This window comes from Lacerta agilis, chromosome 7, assembly GCF_009819535.1.
Source record: "Lacerta agilis isolate rLacAgi1 chromosome 7, rLacAgi1.pri, whole genome shotgun sequence".
In the NCBI taxonomy this organism is placed as follows: Eukaryota; Metazoa; Chordata; class Lepidosauria; order Squamata; family Lacertidae; genus Lacerta; species Lacerta agilis.
Window position 1 is genome coordinate 50,010,779 of NC_046318.1, and position 7,929 is coordinate 50,018,707.

The following is a 7,929-nucleotide window of genomic DNA, read 5'->3' on the forward strand; positions in this document are numbered from 1 at the left end:
CGATGCACTGGCCCAAAGAGGAAGCTCAGGGACACGTGCATAGGCTTATGTAGGTCCCTCAATAGACTCAGCTAGCATCCCATTGGTCAGATTACACCCATCATCGAGGGACCTACCAATAGGGTCTTGTGGCTTGTCCAAATATTCCCACCCACAACACAGGGTTTGGCTGCCAGGTCGCGCCACAACACATGCACTCTTTGGAGAAACATGAGAACTGTACCCAGCCACAGGGGAACTCAGGGGGTGGCAGGAATCCAGACTCCATTGCTGGATTCACTCCCCCATGGGACTTAATAACCTAGTATAAAGTCCTGTTTGGAAATAAGAACAGATAAGAAGCAGAACATGCCTTTTGCAAACATAAAAGAAATGTCACTGTTTTAATACAGCTGATTTATAGGCATTACTCTTTCGGGTGTAACATTATTTTGGGTTTCTGTTAAACACCCATCCTCCCATTATACTCTTTGGTTCTGGCTCTACAAGTGTAATTCCCCCAAAGAGGCATTCTGGGAGTCCTGCAAGATAGGGCAAGACAGGACCTGTACGTCTTCCAGTCCTAGGACCTTCTACATGCAAAGCAGGTGCTGAACTAGCCACCCTTTCAAATAACTCATACACAATCCAGCACAATTATTTGTACATTACTTTAGCTTTAATTGCATAATTATTAGTTTTCTACTATGGACACATGATCAGAAACATTGCAAATGTTTTATATAGACTTGTTAGCTTTGTATTGCTTATCAAATCATTCTGAAAGAGCTCTTAATATATTTCCTGTCAGTTTTTGGTGTCTATTCTGAAGATTTTCAATTGCAGTCTTGGTCTGTTGAAAAGAAAAGAAAAAAGGAATACATTATATTGTCGAAATATATTGCAAAATAGATATTCACTGTTATAAATATCCATGAGGAAAAAGCTAAAGGAATCAGAATGATTAGCAGCCAGAATACTATTCCCCCCCCCCCAGCTACATCTGCAAATTCTTTCCAGGATAAGCAAGTGAATTTATTTTGAGGGACAGTGCTGTAAATGTAAATCCAGTCATTTGAATACAGAGATGTCTTGCATGAGAATCCTTGTCCCTCAATCCTCAAGAGCAAATTTTTCAGCATGGAGGGTTCGGCAAGAGCAGCCAGGGAAGGAAACCCCACTACAAAACTCCTCATCTCTCCGCGAATCCACTCCTTTGTCTTTATGTGTACCCAGAGCAGAGAAACAGTCTAACCTACAGTATGTACTTTGGGCTGCTTTGTACACAGTAGTTTGGTTATATTTCACCAGTGCTTTTTTCTGGGAGGGGGGGGACACATACCGCTAAACATTTTGTGAATCTTTGTACTTTTCTCCATTTACTGTATTTATATAGTGCAGGCTACTCCCCATTTACATGGGGGTTACATTCTGAGGAACCACACATTTAAGAGAAATCATGTATATTTGAAACACCATTGAAAGAGCCTGCAAACTGCCCCCCCCCTGCACCCACTCCAAAAATGTGACATTTTTGGGTCATTTCTGGGCTTGGTGCAATGTATGGTTGCACACGTATTGAAACTCTGACTCAACAAGTTTAAAAATCAACAAATTAAGGAGAGGGAATGCTGAGTGATGAAAATAATGCACAAAAGTATATATAACGAAGCCTAGCTCTGGTTGTAGAGATTGAGGAATTCAGTGTGCAGAATACAATTTAGAACTGAAAGAGGAGAAAAACAATAGGAAAAAATTTGTATGTTTTTGTATTTCCAAGTATAGAGTTCACTTACTTTTTCAGCCAGCTCTGTGGCAGATATATTTGGATCATATGGGATGGGTTCTCCAATATATGTCCTCAATTTCACTGGAAACCCTCCATATATGGGAAGGAGTACACATCGAGTTTTCTCATACAATCATCTGCCCTGTAAAAGAAAGCAACCACATATCAAATTTGACCTTCGTTAGCATTCTGTTAAGCAATTGCAATCAATCCATCCCAAGGAAGAAGAGTTAAATAATATGAGTGCTTGGGAAAAGTTATGCAACATTCAATCGGCTCTTCTCAGCTCTTGGCAATTGGAGCCATAAGTTGTACAATTGACTGCAGAATATGGTTTATTTCCTGATCTGTTCCTGTCCATGTTGGGCTTACTACCATTTTTATACATTATAGCTTTGTATTAAGTCTAATAGAAACGATTAAATGTAACAAAAATTTGGCTGACATACAGACAATTAATTGAAAATCATGAAGGCAAATATAAATTAAAAACATTTGAGGAATTAAGGAGATATGAAATTGATAAATGGCAGTATATACAGCTTTACAGCATGTTTAATGCAGATATAAAGAAAGGTTTCTCAAAAGAAATTTCCAAATTTGAAAGAGTGGTGATACAATATAATAAAAAAGTATTATCGGGAGCATATAATCTGTTATTAGAGTGGGATCTGATGGGGGAGGAAGTAAAAGAGACAATGTTAAGATGGTCCAAGGATCTTGGGCATACAATATATCTGGAGCAATGGGACAAATTTTGGGGAAAGGATATTAAATTCACGGCTTCATATAATATTAAGGAAAATTTCTTTAAGATGCATTATAGGTGGTACATAACTCCCGTGAAACTTGCGAGCATGTATAAATTGAAGTCTAACCTTTGTTGGAGATGCAGGAAAGAAGTGGGGACGCTATTGCATATGTGGTGGCTATGCGAGGATATAAAAAAATTTTGGTCAATGGTACATACAGAAATGACAAAAATGATGAAAAAATCAATAGTAAAGAAACCGGAGGCATATTTGCTAGGTTTATTAGATGAGCAAATACCAAGTGGAAAGAAAAGTGTATTTTTGTATGCTAGCACGGCCGCCAGAATGGTGATAGCAGCTAAATGGAAAACACAACAGGTCCCAACAAAGGATGAGTGGATAGGCAAGTTAAATGAGTATTTGTTAATGGCAAAACTGACAGCAGCAATAAGAAACCAAACAAATCAAAATTTGAAGGAACAATGGAAATGTTATGAAGAGTACATGGAGAAACATTGCTCAAAGAAAGAAGTGCTAATATGCTTGGAGTAAGAGGTATGAAGGAATTGTAGAATAATAAATTAATATAAAGAATTAAAGATGATTATAGAAATATATAGTAACTAGGATTGTACAAATAGTGAACAAATACCGTATATACCCGAGTATAAGCCGACCCAAATATAAACTGAGGCACCTAATTTTCCTACAAAAACCTGGGAAAGCTTATTGACTCAAGTATAAGCCGATTCACCTTTGCCGCTGTGGAGGAGGAGGAGGAACGAGCAGCCCGAAAGCAGCCCTTTGGGCTGCTCCTTCCTCTTCTTCCTTTGCCAAGTTTGCATTTATGCGAGCAGTTCAGGAATGGAACAAGCTGCCTGGGGAGAGTAAAGAACCGCTGTTCTTGTACACTTCTTAATGAATGGTTGACTGGGGAGAGCGGGTGGCGGCACAAGCGAAGAGAAAGGGCTTCTTTCTCGCCGCCCCCACCGCCCGCCTCACTCGAGTATAAGCCGAGGGCAGCTTTTTCAGCACAAAAAATGTGCTGAAAAACTAGGCTTATACTCAAGTATATATGGTAGCTTATAATGGAAGTCGAAAGAGTGATGGAGGGAAGTCAGAGGGGGTGGGTGGGTGTGAGGATGGAAAAATGGTAAATGTATGATAAAAATGATATTGTATGATATTGTGAGAATGTATTGGATGGATTGTGTTTTAATCAATAAAGTTTTTTTGATAATAAAAAAGTCTAATAGAAAACTAAACAAAGGCATATTTTCTAGATACTGAGGCAGACAGCACAGATAAGTGTCCATGTAATAAACTCTGCTAGTAGGTAGGCAATAGATAATTTTATAGTTTTTAAAAATCATAGTTTATTATTAAAACATATATTGCCTGAAACTGGATCTCTTGATCAACCAAGAAACATAAGATATTTAACTCACTTGTCTTTCCAATGGTCCTGTATGTTTCACGACTGTTTTGTGTAAATATTGGGATGATGGGCTAGAAGAATGAAGGATGAAACAAAAATGAAAGAAAAGTGAGAAGTGGATAATTACTTCGTCCTGACCACCCCACCTTTATTTTTGTTAAGGACAAAGAAGAATGCTTCACATCTGGGATTATTATGAGAAGTAAGTCACAAATTACACAATTGGCTTTAAAATATCTATTCAAATATCTCAGATGAAGAAACTTCACAAGCTGCCCCCCAGATTTTCTGGAATTGAAGAAAAAAAGGCGGTGAAAAGCCATTTTTCTCATTAACCATTATTGATTTCAGTAGCTTTTTTTTTTAAAAAAAAAAAAGCAGGGATGGGGAAGCCATGGCTCTCCATATATCATTTGACCCCAAAACAGGATATTTGCCATCCTTGGCTACGGAGGATGCTAAATCAAGGATGTCAGCACAATACATCATATCCAGGATAATTGTGAAGACAATGCAAATTGCCCAAAGATCACTCACCACTTTCGTTTCCAAAGCGAGCCGAGCGAAACCTGTGTGGTTACCCCACATTAAGGTGCAGTCATTGCTAAAGTTTGCTTCTCTAGCTCCACCTGGTGCAACGCCCAATGAATTGCCTTTCTTCAGAATGTCCACACATTCAGCTTTCTTGAAATCTCTCAAAAAGATCACATCAAAAAACATCTTCAGTCCTAAAAAATAAGCCCCAAATAGAAAAATGCATTTTACATAATTCTTATTTAGGCAATAGTGTGTATACTATACAATTGTTATTATTCCAAAGATATTGCTCTATTATGGATCAAATAGGGTTTCATGGAAGGGGGACTTTATGCTAGTTCCCCTTTTGCACACATGTTCTGGCAATAATGGGTCCTTTCATACACATAAAAGTTTCACATGCCGTAATCCTATATTGTTACAAAGTTCCACAGTACTGTTCTAACTGTATATCCATAAGTCCCAGCAGGAAGATGCATTCTACAATTCTGGAGTGGATTTGTTTTGAAGTCCATTCATATACCTATCATACTTTGAGATCTTTTTTTCTCATGGTTTCTGTGTGTATCTGTCTATGTGTGAGTATCTGCTTTACTTGTTGTTACTTTCAGCCTGTAGGGATTGAAGACTTGGATTGTCCATCAAAACACCATGGGCTGTATCAATCTGTTGTACTACAGACTTGACTTGAGGAACACTTGTCCAAAAGGTGCTCACCTCAGCACTCAACCTCACTCTGTGTGCTTTCCAAAGGGGAAAAAAGGCTATTACCAACAATAGGAGAATGTCTGTTAAAACTAACAGACTTAGCTGAGATACCGAAATTGACATGTTTAAGCACAGAAATGTCATGGTTAACATTTGTTAAAGATTGGAAACCTCTCAGAGACTTTGTGCAAGAAATACAAAACACATAATGACATTTGATTTTGAAAATTGAATATAATGTTTGTTTATACAAAGTGTCGTTGTTGGGAGGAACATTGGAGTAGGTGAAGTGAATATTGTTTACCGTATCTATAGCAGACAGGCAAATCAGGAGTACCTTATATTCTGAATTTTATTTTGCTCTCTTTTATCCTCTTTTTTATTTCTATTTCTCTCTTTATTCCTTTCTCCCTCACTTTCTCTTTATGTTTTTATTGTATTTAGAGCAAAGTCATAGTATGGATAAAAAGGAAGAAATATATTTGATATTAAGTTTTATACATTTCTCTATAAAACCTGATAAGATTTATTCAAAAACCTCACAAAATTATAGAATGCTTTTCCTCATAACATCAAAGCAACTCCTTAGTGCACTGATGAAGATAATATGGAATAATAATGTAGAATTGTGGTGGTTGGAAATACCAGCCCCCAGGAATAATTTTGTATTGGGAATGTGCTCCTGTACAGTTGCAATGGAAATTATTCAACCCCCATTTTAAATTCATTTGGATGATGTAGCCCTTTGGAGTGTGAAGTTTATAGGCCAATATAATATTGACAGAGCCATGCTCGGCCTTGCATTGGGTCATTTGGCTTGACATGCACATTGGTTTGTGCTCACCAAGTCACGTGCCCAAGATTCTTGGAACAAGGAGGACATATCTCTTCCAGTCCTTTACTCTGAGGCAATGTTACCTGTAAACATGGCCAAGAAAGCGGAGTGACCTGTTTCCTCCTGCCTAACTGTATTTTGAGTTGGCTAAATTTAATTTGCTTTAGAGATCCTTTAGGCCATTATACTTAATAAATAAGACCTTTCCTTCATCATACTGTGACCTGAGTCTTCCTTATGGTGTGTTTTCTGTTGAAAAACACCCTGAAGAAAGCAATGAATTGGAAATAATTATTCATCCTTGCAGGGGCTTGGTGAGAAATAACCTTCCCATCCACTAACTTACTTTCTCACCTGCTGCTGCCATTTTAGTTATCTGTGGTTTTTTATCTGCTTGCCTAATACAATGTTTTATATATTAGAGAATTGTTTTATATATAATTTAAATATAAATAAATTACCTGGAATCGTATACAGGGCATGATCAATAACTGAATGGCACAGTCTCCCTGTCTCTTTATAAACTTTTGTCACAAATAAGGTATAGCCAACAAGAATAATTGGGTGATGAAAAATAACAATCCCTGGTCCTTTAGGGAGATGTTCCATCCCAACAATTTCATAACCAAAAAATAATACAAAATGAGACAAATAAATATTACTTTGTTGAAAGGTAAATAAAATATTGAAATATTTTACTGGAGATAATCAGTGTGGTTCAAAAAACCGAAATTTAGGAAAAAAGCTCTGCTATATCCTCCAGCTTGCTGGATACTAGGTTGTCATCCACATGTAACAGGACTTTCTCTGTGTTTGTCCCAGAATTAATGGCGGGAAGGGGAATTTCTCCTCTCATGGAATGTTCCTTCCTTGCTTTCTTCTGTTTTAATCTACTTTTAGCCTTATGTATTATTATGATAAATGTTTTGGAGATTTTTAAATTTTATTTTAAGGGCAGTATTACCTATCAGCCCAGGGTTGCTTTGGAAAAGAGCTATCTAGGGCCTGGGGTACATTTATACCCCTCTCCCTAAGAGCTCCAACTTCAGGCAACTGAAGACCATTTCTGAATCACTTTATACCAAGCTGTTTCCACGACAGATGCACCCTTAATCTTGTCATAAGTACAGTGGTACCTCGGGTTACGGAACCGATCCATTCCAGGGTTCTGTTCGCACTCTGAAAAGTCTGCAAACGCAAATGGCGCTTTTGCGCATGAGCGGAAGCGCGATACCGCTCTTCTGTGCATGCCTGACCTGCACAGAACGCTTCTGCACATGCGCCAACCACACAGAACACTTCTGTGCATGCTCACCCGGGGAAACCGGAAGCAAACACCTCCGGGTTTCCCACGTTCGCAACCCGAAAAAAAAGCAACCCAAAGCGAACGTAACCTTAGTAGGGTATTTTTTATTTGTACTTCAACTCCTGAAGAAATATGAGTCCTCTAGGAAGCATTCAGAATATAAGACGAGTCCTGCTGATAAGGTCAAAGGCCTCTTTAGTCCACCGTCCTGTTTCCCGCAATGTCCATCTAAAGCTGTAGCCATCACCACATCCTGTGCTGGCAAATTCCATCGTTTATGTTTCACAGCTACCTTGTGGTTTACCATGCTCTGGAAGATCACATCCTCAAAGTCTCACTATACAATTAATACAAAATTTAAAAATCCTTCCAGTAGCACCTTAGAGACCAACTAAGTTTGTTCTTGGTATGCGCTTTCGTTTGCATGCACACTTCTTTAGATACCTTCTTCTTCTGATACACTTCTTCAGAAGCACACTAAAGCTCTAAGGTGCTACTGGAAGGATTTTTTTATTTGTTATTTTGTTTTGACTATGGCAGACCAACACGGCTACCTACCTGTAACTATACAATTAATCACACTGG

The 7,929-nt window shown here is 38.2% G+C and overlaps 1 pseudogene; it reads right to left on the reverse strand.

Annotated features, from left to right (window-relative positions):
* Positions 1 to 754: 754 nt before the first annotated feature.
* LOC117050426 lies at positions 755 to 6,405 on the reverse strand (annotated as a pseudogene).
* Positions 6,406 to 7,929: the final 1,524 nt, after the last annotated feature.